The sequence below is a fragment of the Narcine bancroftii genome, chromosome 2 (genome assembly GCF_036971445.1).
Source record: "Narcine bancroftii isolate sNarBan1 chromosome 2, sNarBan1.hap1, whole genome shotgun sequence".
Taxonomy (NCBI): Eukaryota; Metazoa; Chordata; class Chondrichthyes; order Torpediniformes; family Narcinidae; genus Narcine; species Narcine bancroftii.
In genome coordinates this window covers 74,855,298-74,869,400 of record NC_091470.1, presented here as the reverse complement: position 1 = coordinate 74,869,400, position 14,103 = coordinate 74,855,298, and positions in this window count along the sequence as shown.

Genomic DNA, 14,103 nt, shown 5'->3' with positions numbered 1-14,103 from the left:
ATGGCAGAGGTCGACAGCATTGAGTCCACGCTGCTGAAGATCCAGCTGCGCTGGATGGGTCACGTCTCCAGAATGGAGGACCATCGCCTTCCCAAGATCGTGTTATATGGCGAGCTCTCCACTGGCCACCGTGACAGAGGTGCACCAAAGAAAAGGTACAAGGACTGCCTAAAGAAATCTCTTGGTGCCTGCCACATTGACCACCGCCAGTGGGCTGATAACGCCTCAAACCGTGCATCTTGGCGCCTCACAGTTTGGCGGGCAGCAACCTCCTTTGAAGAAGACCGCAGAGCCCACCTCACTGACAAAAGGCAAAGGAGGAAAAACCCAACACCCAACCCCAACCAACCAATTTTCCCTTGCAACCGCTGCAATCGTGTCTGCCTGTCCCGCATAGGACTTGTCAGCCACAAACGAGCCTGCAGCTGACGTGGACTTTTTACCCCCTCCATAAATCTTCGTCCGCGAAGCCAAGCCAAAGAAGAAAAAAAAGAAGTATGTATGTTTGTCTGTGTGCATGCATGTGTGTTTGTGTGTGTGTCTGTGTGTGCATGTGTGTGTATGTGTGTGTTTGTGTGTGTGTGTGTGCATATGTGTGTTTGTCTGTGAGTGCGCGTGTGTGTTTGTCTGTGTGTGTGCGAGTGTATGTGTGTGTGAGTGTGTGTGTATGTGTGTTTATGTGTGTGTGTGCATGTGTGTGTTTGTCTGTGTGTGCGTGCGTGAGTGTCTCTGTGTTTGTGTGCATGTGTGTTTGTATGTGTGTCTGTGTGTGCATGTGTGTATTTGTCTGTGCATGTGTGTGTCTGTGTGTGCACACGCGCGTGTGTGTGTATGTGTGTGTGCGTGAGTGTGCATGTATGTGTGTGTGTGAGTGTGTGTGTGAGTGTGTGTGTGTGCAAGAGTGTGTGTGTATGTGTGTGTGTGCTAGTGTGTGTGTATGTGTGTGTGAGTGTGTGTGTGAGTGTGTGTGTGTGTATGTGTGTGTGCGAGTGTGTGCGCGTGCCTCTGTGTGTGTATGAGTGTTTGTTTGTGTGTGCGCGTGCGTGTGTGTGTGTGCGAGTGTGTGTGTGTGCGAGTGTGTGTGTATGTGTGTGTGTGAGTGTGTGTATGTATGTGTGTGTGCGAGTGTGTGTGTGTATGTGTGTGTGCGAGAGTGTGTGAGTGTATGTGTGTGTGTGTGAGTGTGTGTGTGTGTGTGTGTGTGTGTGTGTGTGTGTGTGTGTGTGTGTGCAAGTGTGTGTGCATCTCTCTGTGTCATTATGAGTATGTGAATCTGTGAGCACTAGCCTGTCTCCCACTCTCCTTCGACGGGTATGCACAAACTCTAAGAGTGTGTCCCTCCTATCAAGTATCAACCAGCCCCACTTTGTCCTGTTTGAGCAAATCCTTCTAAAGTATAACATGTGTCCACAGCAGCGCAAAAACATTAACTTTGCAACAATCCTTCCTTGTGGCACCAGACCAAAAGGTGAGTGAACACAAAAAGCCCTGTAGTAACAGAGTGAGCCGAGCTCCACCCTGCACACTCAAGACTTACTGGCTCTTTGCCACAGGCTATTCTATTTTGTAAATTATTGAAGGATGAAAGACATAAACAAACTGGAGCACGCACATCTCTGGAAAAATAAGGTCCCGACAACTGCTTTGCTTTTTTTTAATTAAACATGTGCCTGTGCTTTCCTTACCATGTTGTGAGGAGCTTATGAATCACAGCGCATGAGAGGCAAACTGATATCTGCAGTTGAATAGACGACCAGGAATTAAAAGGGAGTGCTCAAGCAATGGTAGCATATGATACTGTAGTAATTGTTAGGGCTGCTCTATTAACAAGGTAGTACTCTTGCCTCAGAGGTAGAAGGTCATGGGTTCACGATCTTCTCCAGTGTATAATACAGGCCTAACACACCTAGTGATGTCCTGAGGGAGAATTACACAGTTGAGGATGGTGACCTTTGAGCAACTCTGAATAGAACTGGCCCTGTGCCATTGAAAGTTGCCCTAGTACATCACCATTTCAGTGTATCATCCCCCTCCTTGGGAAAAACAACTCTCCAACAGGGATTTTGTTTGGCGCAGGACCCTTTCTCCTGCTTAATGTTCTCTCAAAAGACGACAATGAAACCTAATACCCATTGTCCAAAAATCAACCTTATTGTCTGAAAAATTACTTTTCCTATTTGCTCCATAAAATTACCAGGTTTTGCAAACCCCATTTCCTCCATTAAGGAGTTCATTGTCTACTTAATGCACTGCATTCATTGTCTGCACTGGGATCTGTGACCTGCTCACTCAAGTACAGGTTCACACTAGTGATGGATTTATCTGGGCTAATCAGGAGTTGATCTCAGATTCCTAGCCTCAGACCATTCCAGACTGCTGCTACTGATCTGTGCTGCATCTCACAGATAGCAACTCAATACCGCACTAAAAACATTCCCCTAAGTCCACCCTCAAGGAGCAATTACATTCATCTACTTTCCCTTTGGTTCACAGGAGGAGGATGGCTGGATACAGCACATTGCTAGAACTGTAGACTTGCCCAAAGCTCATGTGCTTCCTCCTGCCCAATTATTCCTTGGTGTGACATCCTTCTAGAGACCCTGGTTGTGTCCCAGGAGAGTCTCTGTGGCACCCACGCACAAAGAACTTTTCTTCTGTAGGCCACTCTCCATTTCTTGCCATGTCCAGATCCCACTATCTCCCTGGAAGCAGTGTTCCATCCTTCTCCCTATCACAGGGTATCCACTCTCAGAGCAGCAATAGCAGTTGAAAGAGTATGGTTCGTATTGTGGATTATGCCATCATGCCTGGCTGTCAAAGTCTCAGTTGCTAGGCTACATACTACAGCTACTCTAATGAACTTCTGCAGGTGCACTGTGGAATGTGCACTGATGGATGGCATCATGGACCTGGCTTGGACATTTGAATGCCCAGGCTGCAGGAAGTGGCGAACCTGGCCAAATCCATCACATGCACCAATCTACCATCCACTGAAGACATTTATGTGAGAACATTGCCTCAAAAAGGCAGCCAACATCATAAGTTGCCCCCATCACCCTGGTTACAACGTTTTCTCGCTGCTACCTTCAGGCAGAAGCCTGAAGTCTGGCATTTCTAGGTTCATTAACACATTTTTTTGTAACCAACAACCATCAGGTTCTTGAACCTGTCTGTACTATCTTAACTCTAAACATAAACTATTCTAAGACCTCCAAAAAAAATCTGTCTGCATAATTGAAGCATAACTTCCTTTTGCACGAATTGAAACTGCAAATATTTATCTTTCTACTCTTTTATATTCATTATCTCTCTGTCTTGACGTATTGTGGTAATTTAATACATTCTATTGCAGCTGGCGAATCCACATACCTGTGTGGTTGCAGCAAGTAAGAATGTAGGTGCATTGTTACTCATGTATATGATATAAGACTCTCAGATTCATATTCGTACTGTGAGATCTTGCAGTTGAGCGATATTAGGCTGATATAACTGGGGAATCCAACAATGCAGCTCTGACAGTCTCACAAGAGAAAATCACAATGTCTTTGAAAAAAAATTAAGGTGACACAAATTCTGTAATCAAACTATTTTTCCAGACTTTCTGAGTCTTAATATTGGACTAAGGCCCAAGCGTGGGCATAAATGTTCCCATGAAACTGTCAAAAGGAGTGTTACTCTTTCCTTCCTCTCAGTGAAGGAAGTGTTACTCTTTCCTTCCTCCCAGTGAAGGAAGCTTCCCTCATTCTAATTGCTTCATTTTGTAAAATGAAGAGATGAAGACCCTCATCCTGGAGAGATACATCAACAGCAAGATTTACACTTTTACTTTAAATCTTCAAACCCATAGAACGTCAAAGCGACTGGACGCAGACTGGGAGATTGTTCCATTAAGCACCTGTCCTTGGGATTATGCTCTATCAAACTGAGGTCACTTGTAGATCGTAGGAGCAACACTTAATACTCCATGTGGACACTCTCTAACCAAATGGCATGAACATCGCCTTCTCCAGTTTCTATGAGGCCCCTCCCCTACCTCCCTCTCTTCCCCTTCCCTGTCTCCTTTCCTCCAATTCTCCACCCCTTTCCCTCTTCATTCCCAGCTATCCCCTCCCCATCATAGCTCAGCTTTTTTTCTCTTGTGCCCTCCCACCTATATCCACCTCTTGCCTATGGGCCTGTGCACCTCCCCCTGCCCGTCACCCCAACAATTTTGTTCAAGTGCCTGCCTGCTTTTACCTCATAACCTTGGCGAAGGCCTCAGGCCTGAAACATTGCTTATATTTCTTAATCTTTGCTACATAAGGAATGTTGCGTGAACTTCTTGAGAGTCTCCAGCATTTTTGTGTAAACCTATAGATCATGCTTGTGATAGTACAGATCTATCACCAATGTATATAGTGTATATAGTTACAGTATCTAGACTGTGCTTACAGCGATTGGCTGAGAGCTAAGCCACGCCTACTGTCTGGGCCTTAAAGGGTTGTGTCCCTAGCCAGGTCGGATCATTCCGGACTGGTCGGCCACCTGTGAAGAGCTCCTGTCTTTTGCTAATAAAAGCCTTGGTTTGGATCAACAAGTCTTTGATTCTTTCGACGAGCTCTACACTGCTTGCTTATTAAGTCAGTGTGACCATCTTTCAGCTTTTGCTGTTTTTATTGTTTCACTGAAATCTAAATCGGAAAAGCCACTTGCTGCATGCTGCACCCCCCCCTTCTCCCGTCCTGCCCCACCTCCTCGGCTCCATCACCGCACCCTTCCCCAGCACTGCCGCCAACAATCACCTTGGGGGGGAGGGTCACTGGTGGTCAAGGCTTCATTTAGAAGTACAAGTTTATTCTCTCTGTATGCTGTCTGAACAACATTAACTCACACTGAGATGCTGCCTTTTAATGCGAAACATTGCAAAACACGTCACAGACAAAATTTGACACTAAGCAATGCAAAATGAGATTGGGACCGAGAATCGTGGTTTAATTAAAAAAGATAGGTCTTAAGCCATGAAAGGGAAGTTTGAGGAGGTTTTGAATGAGATAGGCAGAGCTGTTGGTATTGTGTGAAGCACGTCGTGAATATTTTCTAACTCTCCATCTATGTTTCAACGTATTTATTCTTGTGACGTGTGTTTGGCTGGGAGAATGCGAACTCCAGATTGGCCAACCTTTTCAAATGGATGGCATCTAAAGCTTCCTGCAGGCTTCATTGTTCTGAATTCTAATGTCAGCTTCTGAGGGGGGGGTTAACAAGAATGAGTTTTTTTTAAGAGATACAGAACAGTAACAGGCCCTTCCAGCCCACGAGCCATGCCGCCCAAATAGACCAATTAACCTACCAACCCCATGCATATTTGGAACTTGGGAGGAAACTGGAGCAGCTGGAGGAAACCTGTTGGTTCACGGGGAGAACATACAAGCTCCCAGCAGACAGCCACAGAAACTTCACCGTGCGCAACACTTCCACCAGGCCCAGCACCACACCGTTTCCCATCTGGGCCAGCTCATAAACCAGCTCAAATGTTCATCTGCCCTATCAGAAGTGGGGGGGGGTCAGAGAGCATGGGGAAAATGATGACATGAGTGGCTATTCAGCCCACCCTGCCTGTTGCGCCATGGATCATTATTTCATTGATTCATTTCTTTAATGCAGCTACAACCCTCCCCCACCACTCCTCCAAATCTTCTGGTCCCGGCTCCTCCCCCTGGGGCCTGTATATAACCCTGGTTTCCCATCTAAACCCAGAACACCTCTGAAGCCTAATCATGAATCCTTACCTGTGTTGTAAGTTAATGAAAGTGTTTGTTCTCCCTCCAGTCGAGTGGGAGCTTTCATCTGTGCCGCACATTGCAGCCCTCTGGAACTGGTGGGGCTTTCCAGCAGAGCCCTCTCTGACTTCTTAGTCAAGAGATTGATCTCAAGAATTAATCCATGCTAATTAGGTTGACTGCATACTGCACATTTGGGGAGCTGTGCACTGCTGCCGTATTAAGAAATGGCTTCTCTTTAAGGTGGATACAAACATTTTCATGGAAGGATAACCATGATTTGTAATTTTAAAAAAATTTTAAATTTAGAAATACAGACATACAGAGCAGTAACAGGTCATTGAGCTCACGAGTCCTTGCTGCCCATTTTACACCCAATTAACCTACATCCCCGGTACGTTTTCAATGGTGGGAGGAAATCAAAGCCCCAAAAGTATGAATCCCGATCCCAATTGCCGGCGCTGTTAAAGGCGTTGCGCTAACTGCTACGCCAAACTGTGTTTGTCATTGGGTTCTCACTTGCCGTGAGAACGGCAAACCTTCCCATGATTGAGACAAAAAATGGCCAGTTTAGGAGATTGATTTGAACTCTTATTGATCTTGAATGTTGTGTAAACTTGGTCTTCTCCTTGGAGAGTTGGAGGATGAGGGGTGACCTGATGGAAGTGTACCAGACGATGAGAGGTATTGATCATGTGGCAGCCTGAGGATTTTTCCCAGGGCTGAAATGGCTAACATAATGGGACATAGTTTTGCGAGTGAGTGCAGGGGGATGTAAGAGGTAAGTTTTCATACGGAGAGGGGTGGGTGCTTGGAGTGCACTGATGCCAATGGTAGTGGAGGCAGGTACAATAGAATCTTTAAGAGCCTATTAGATAGGTACATGGAAACTGAGAAAAATAGAGGTTATGCAGGAAGGAAATTCTAGCCAGTTGTTGGTTGGCACAACACTGTGGGCCGAATGGAGGGCCTGTACTGTTCTGTAGATTTCTAGGTTCTATGTTCTATGATCTGGGGGAATCTACAAGAGCAGCTGCCTCCATCTCCAGTGACTCTGCTATGACACTGACGTTGGGTGTGGGCTGTGCAGAGCTCGCATCTCTTGCCTGTGATGATGTGAGATTCTCCCAGGAGCTCCACTTTCCTCCCACGTTCCAAAGGATGTGCGGGTTGTTAGGCCAATTAGCCTCCGTAAATTGTGTGAGCGAGCAGTAGAATCTGGGAGGAGTGGGGAGCTGGATGCAGAGAGAATAAAATTGATCAGGGTAAAATATTGGTGTGAAAATGGGTGCTACATTGCCAGTGTAGAGTCGTGGAGCTGAACAGCTCAGGAACTCCGAATCAGAAATTATTGTCATGAACAAATCATGAAATTCATTGCTTTGTGGCAGCATTACAGTGCAAACATATCTATAAACCACCTTACAAAAATAAATTTTAAAAATAGTGCTCAAAACTGGACCTTCAGCCATACCTCCTTGATGCCTTGCCTATCTATACTAATTCCAGTTTCCCAAAGATGGGCTGAAGGGCCTATTTTAATGATGTATTTTTCTATTACTCTACAATTGCATCATTAGTCACTGCCTCCCAAAAAGCCTGAGAGGAGCATTTAGAAACATGGCAATAGCTCATTGCTTCAGCAATCAGGATTGCACTGAGTTGCATCAGCGACTGTAAGCTCCTTCATTCTGACTGAACTGGGAATGACTCATCTGCATTTCAAATCAGAACCAGTTTAGGGCAATTTATCACCAGTGTCTGAAGGCAATAACCTTTAATGTAGCAAACCATTCCAAGATGCTTCTCAAGTTGTAATCAGGCCAGTGGGAGCTACTAGGCTGGTTTACCAAAGCTCAGTCAGAGATGTATCTCCATGGATGGAGGAGGGAGGACTGAAGGAATGGAGCATCTGGGGAAGGAGTTTGCCCAGACATTGCTCGTGGATCATCTCTCGTAGTCCTCCGAGCAGTTTCAGCCAAATGTGGAAGATCAAACCAGCATCATGTGCTGATGGGCCCGCTCGCTTCCCCCACCACTGCGGTCACCATTCAGCCAGTGAAGGAGCACTAAGGGAGAAAGGGGTCAGAGGCACTTCCTTTCAGATCCCTCTCCTTCACCACAGCCAAAGTTGCATTCATTTAAATGCAGGAAAAGGCATTTTATTTCAAACTATTGCACCTTGCTACATCTCCCATTTTTCTAATTTGTCACCATTAGGAAAATAATCTGCCTTTATATTTTTGCCAACAAACTGGAGAAATTCACACTTCTCCACTTGCTAAAACTGGTGGCCCTGGAGGCTGACGACAACAACTGTGGATGAAAACTGGGCCTCCAATTCAGATAGGTGACCTTTCAATGTAAGAATTGAGTAAAGAGTGGTCAATCTGACCTTTCAAGCTGGCTCTACTTTTCAGCAGAACCTCAGCTCATCTCCTACCCCAACATTACTAGCAATTTGGCTCTTCTGGACTGCAGGCTGTATTTGGTTTAATTTAGGAGAATTGGGGTGTGGGGGGGGGGGGTGGTGGGGGAAATCTTGTTGAAAAAAGTTCAAAAGACCTAGACAGAGTAGATGTTGAAAGGTTGTTTTCCACGGTGAAAAGAGTCTAGGACGATAGGGCACAACTGCGGGATTGAAAGACATCTGCTTAGTTCAGCCAGAGGGGTGGTAAATCTATGGGATTTGTTGCCACAGATGTTTGTGGAGGCCAGGTCTTTGGGTGTAATCAAGACAGAGATTGGTAGGGTCTTGATTAGCCAGGGCATCAAAGGTTATGGGGAGAAGGCCAGTCCGTGGGGTTGTTTGGGAAAATGGGTCAGCTCATGATTGAATGGCAGGACAGACTCAGTGGGCTGAATGGCCTGTTTCTGCTCCTATATCTTATGATCTTCTGGTCTTATAGATCATTGTTTCTCTCTATTGCCTGAGTATTTACAATTTCCAATATTCACTGTTCATGTGTTAAGGTTCTTGAAATGTCCTCCATATTTGCATTGACTTGGTGGGGGGTGGGGGTTAGGTGACGTTTGAATCTTTGGGATACACTACCCCATTGGGCTGCTGAGGTATTAATGTTGAATGCATTTATGGATTGAGAACTGCAGACATGAGGGATTCTGCAGCTTATCCCACCTTCCACTTCTCAGCTTCTAATATAAATGCAATGCGCAGTGGATAGAAGAGTCTGCTGCATACATAAATGCACCCACACCCACCCACCCACACACACACACACACACACACCCACACACACACACACACACACACACACACACTCATACACCCACGCAAACACACCCACACCCTCACACACACACATTCATACACACCCTCACACACATACAAACACACACACACACACACACCCACACCCACCCACCCACACACACACACACACACACTCATACACCCACGCAAACACACCCACACCCTCACACACACACATTCATACACACCCTCACACACATACAAACACACACACACACACACACACACACACACACACACACACACACACACAAACACACGCTCGCGCGCGCACGCATGCACGCACGCACATTTAGCACAAAAAATGGCAGCACTGGTGAGTGCTGCCATGGTTGGGATCCGGGAAAGGGGGGAAATGTGAGAGTGGGTAGCTGGAAAAGCAGAGAATGGAGACACAAATCCAGTACAAGAGATGGTGTTTTCTTTCTGCTCAGCCTTTAAGAGAAAGGTTCCTGTGTGTGACAATGGGTCTACCAGAGAGGACAGCCTTTTTGGTATGAGTCAAAGATCCCCAGGGTGTTTAAGTTTTACCTGTGACTGCAGCTCTCCCTCTCTACAACACTGGACTGTGCCTGGATATGTACTGATGTCTTTGGGCTGAGCCTTGAACCCTCAATATCTGATTCAGACTACCTGGTTATTTACTGCTACTGTTCTACAGTCACTGGGAGATAATGGAGACAGTCTGTATTGATGAAGCAGATCAGCTGCCTTGATGGGATATCCAGAATTCCCTTTCAATTATAAGGGGATGAGGGGATGAAGCACAGTACTGTGGTGGTACACCACCAGCCTACTGCAGGGGGAAACCTCTGTACCTACAGGAGTGTAAGGGAACAGGACAACACCTGGCCGTTATCAATCAGTTGGCCTGAATGGATCATGCCCCACCTGGTTGGTTGTCAATCACCCTCCAGGATATAAGCCTGCACCAGCCTCCTGAGGCCTCACTCAGAGTTGCTGCAGCTACAGCCAACCTGGCTCTTTGGAAGTCTTTGTGGATTAAAGCCTGTTGTACAGTCTTTACCTTTGTGTGTGTCTGATTCTGGCTAACAGCGCACCACAAGTACACACGGAGTGATTTGCAGAGGTGCCCACACAGTACAAATAGTGTTGCCAGGGTAAAAGATTGGTGTGAAATTGGGTGCTGGATTGTCAGTGTAGAGCCGTGGAGCTGAACAGCACAGGAACTCCGAATCAGAAATTATTATCATGAACAAATCATGAAATTCGTTGTTTTGTGGCAGCATTACAGTGCAAACATTTATATAAACCACCTTACAAAAATAATTTTTAAAAATAGTACATAAAACTGGACCTTTGTCCATTATATCCCTGTGACTTTCTTGCCTAGCTATATTAATTCCAGTTTCCCAAAGATGGGCTGAAGGGTCTGTCTTCATGCTGTATTTCTCTATTATTCTAGCAAGGTGCACAAGGCATCCATGTACAGATCATTACTCCTGAATTTAAAATATATCATCCACCATCTGAACAGGATACAATATGGATTGGTTTGCCAGGACTAGATCTGATCCTGATCACACAGGCCCGGTGCTGGATTTAATCCAGATCACTCAGCTCCTCTATTGAATATCTGATCTAGATCATATGGCTCCTGTGCTGGGTCTGATCCAGATCATATGGCTGTTGTATGGAACTGATCCAGATCATACAGCTCCTATACCAGATCTGATCCAGCTCACTTTGCTCTTGTATTAGATCTGATCTGGACAAGACAGCTCCTTTACTGGATCTGATCTAGATCACAGGACTCCTGAACTGGATCTAATCTAGATCATACAGTCGCTGTGACCAGATCTGATGCAGATTATATGGTTCTTGTACTGGATCTGATCTGCACAATACAACTGAGGCTCCTATACCAGATCTGATCCAGCTCACTTTGCTCTTGTATGAGATCTGATCTGGACAAGACAGCTCCTTTACTGGATCTAATCTAGATCACAGGATTCCTGTACTGGATCTAATGCAGATCATACATTTACTATCCAGGATCTGATCCAGATCACATGCTTTTATATTGGATTCACTCTGGATAATACAGCTCCTGCACTGGATCTGGTTCAGATCACAGGATTTCTGCACCAGATCTGCTCCAGACTGCACAGCTCTTGCACTGGATTTGCTCTGGACCATACAGCTCCTGTACCGCCATCTCCCTGAATGCCCACCATTTATTTTTTTCTGTCTGTTGGATGGAGTCAGTCAGACATAGTTCCATGATTTGGATGCTCCAATGCTCTCTTTTCTATATTCAATGGAGACTCCTGTGTAAGCTATTGAGTTGTATACAGTGTCTGAGGAATATCAAAGCACAATGTTTCTGGGTGCCTAAAGATATCTGTCAAGCATTGTTTCACAGCAAATCATTGGAGAATGGAACAAAGACCAAAACTTTTGCCCAAAGCTATACACAAAGGTTGGTCCGTATGGATATAATTTCTTTTTAATTTGTTACCAAGTCAACCGGACTGGCTCCGTGCCTTTCAGGAGTAGGAGTTAAGCCACTGCAGATAGGATTTCTACCTCTAGGCGGGTGGGGGGTGGGGGGGGGTGGGGGGTGGGGCTGGTTTTGTTGGGGGCGGGGGGAGTGAGGGGGTGACTGGAGAAAAGTCGTTTCTCCACAAATGCAAAGCCACATTTCAACAGTAAAACAAATGCAATAAAAGGTGCAGCTTTTGAGGTAAATGTTCCACTCATCCCACTTTCCATGCATCCCACCTTACATGGTCTGTGAAAAAAATAAATCAAATCCAAATCATCTTTCTTCTGCCTTTGATTTAGGGTTGAAAACAACGATGAGACTTTTAGCACTCGCCACTGCAATGGAGAAAACTGAAAAACAATCATTAAAAATGGAAATTTGGAAGCTGCCTTTTGATGACCTGCTGTGCCACGAGTTTTGCTTGGTTGAATAGCACTTCAATTAATTTTTGTTCCCTTAAAGGTGCAATATAATGTACAGTTTGTTGAAGTGAACAGACCAAAATATTTCGGGCTCATTCAACCTGAAATGTTAACTCTTGTTTCGCTCTCCACAGATGGTGCCTGGCCTCCTCCAGTATTTGTTACTTTTTTGATCTTCATTCCCTGTGGACGTATTTTTCCAGGAATGCCAGCTGAGAAGAAGTTCTCCTCTTCGTTCAGAAGGGATTTCCATCTGTCTCTTTGGCCCCTAGCTTCTGCTTCCTTTCTGGTCATTGAGGTAGTAATCTTTACATTCCCCTCTCCCCCACCCCCCCCACCAATGTCTTGCCATAACTTGTTTTACTTCCCCCCCCCCCAGCTCTGACAAAGGCTTTTTAAACTGAACCATCACTTCCATTTCTCTCTTCACAGATGCTCCCTGTCCTACTGTGAATTTCCAACATGTTCTGTTTTTTTTTACATATATTTCAGGTTTTCAACATCTGCAGTTTGTTTCTTATTGTCAGGGCCCTACCATAACCTTTCATTAGCATCTCCAAGAAGCATGAAATTAGACACTAATTCCTGACAATAAAATAAGATCTAACAACAACAAAAAAAACCTAAAAAGAAAAATTTCAAATCCCCTTCCTCTCAGCAAGGTTGAAGGTTGACATGCAAGTGACACTTTGACAGAATATAGATAAATTTTTGGGGAGATAAATTGGGACAGGGTTGTTAGTGTAGGGCACATAAAAACACTTTAAAACAGATCTTATTTAAAATACTGGTGCTCTGCTCGTGCTGGACATCTTGAAGCCAACAGTCTTTGAAAAAACTTTGGAGAGTGCCCAGGAGACTTCACTAATGGATTGTTGTTTACAAAAAGAGCTTGTCGGAGCTGCATTCTGTCTGGAGGGGATCTTGCTGTTCCATGAGGGTCATGTCGTTTTTCAAGCAAAGAGAGTTAAACAGGCTTTTCTCTGTGTGTGTGTGTGTGTGTGTGTGTGTGTGTGTGTGTGTGTGTGTGTGTGTGTGTGTGTGTGTGTGTGTGTGTGTGTGTGTGTGTGTGTGTGTGAGAGAGAGAGAGAAAGAGAGAGATACAGAGACACAGAGACAGAGATCAGTTTTACAGCCAGCAGCAGCAAATGGAACTGGAACAGGACAAGCTGGCAAGCTTGTAGAAAAACCCCTTTGGAAGACTGTTGTGAGTGCTTAGTTCAGCCTGGCCAAAGCCCTTGTGATTCATGCAAGAACTGGCTGTTTAATATTTCACTTGGAATAAGAGAACCAATAAGGCACACTGTGGTGACCTGAAAGAAAGAGGTTATCATCTGGAGAACCCTGAGGTGGAAAGTTGCTTCGCCAAGACACTAAAGTGGCTGATTAAAAAAGGAATCAGTTGTGGGTGTCAGTGTACAACAAATCTCTCTGAAAACCAACAGGAACCTTTCTAAGCAGTAACCATTTACCTTTCAAGCACCAAAGCCTGGTGAACTTTATAAATGTTAAATTCTGTGCACAGTTTAAGAATTGCCTGCAACCAGCGAACTTGGAGGAATGAGAAGTGAGATTGGACTGTGAACCAAAGAACTTTTCTGAACTTACACACACTTCATGCACGTGTGCTTAGAATTAGAAGGGAGTTAAGTTAGGTTAGTTAAATCAATAATGATAAGTTAAAGTGTGATTCTGTTTTCATGTTTAAAGATAATTAAAAGCAACTTTTGTTTAAGTGGCCGTTTATCTTGGTGAATATCTATTGCTGCTGGGTTTTGGGGTCCTCTGGGCTCATAACAACACCAACTTGAAGAGGGACAGCATGGCGCCAACATTCCAGAACAACCTCAAATCTTAACATTATAATAATAGTCCATAAATGGGCCCATGTCTTTTGTTACATGACATTTGAATCCTTGAAAGCATATCTAATTTTTTTCTCGAGCTAAACAAGCCATTATATCTCTTAGCCATTGTGTATGTGTAGGTGGAGTATCGAAATTGCACATCTGGCTAACAATGATGTAAAATATAAAATTCAGCTTTGAATTGAAGTCAGTATTATATCAGCATCTTGATGAGGTAATCCAAAAAGACCCATTCAAGGCCAAGATTCTACTTTCAACTTAAGAATTACTG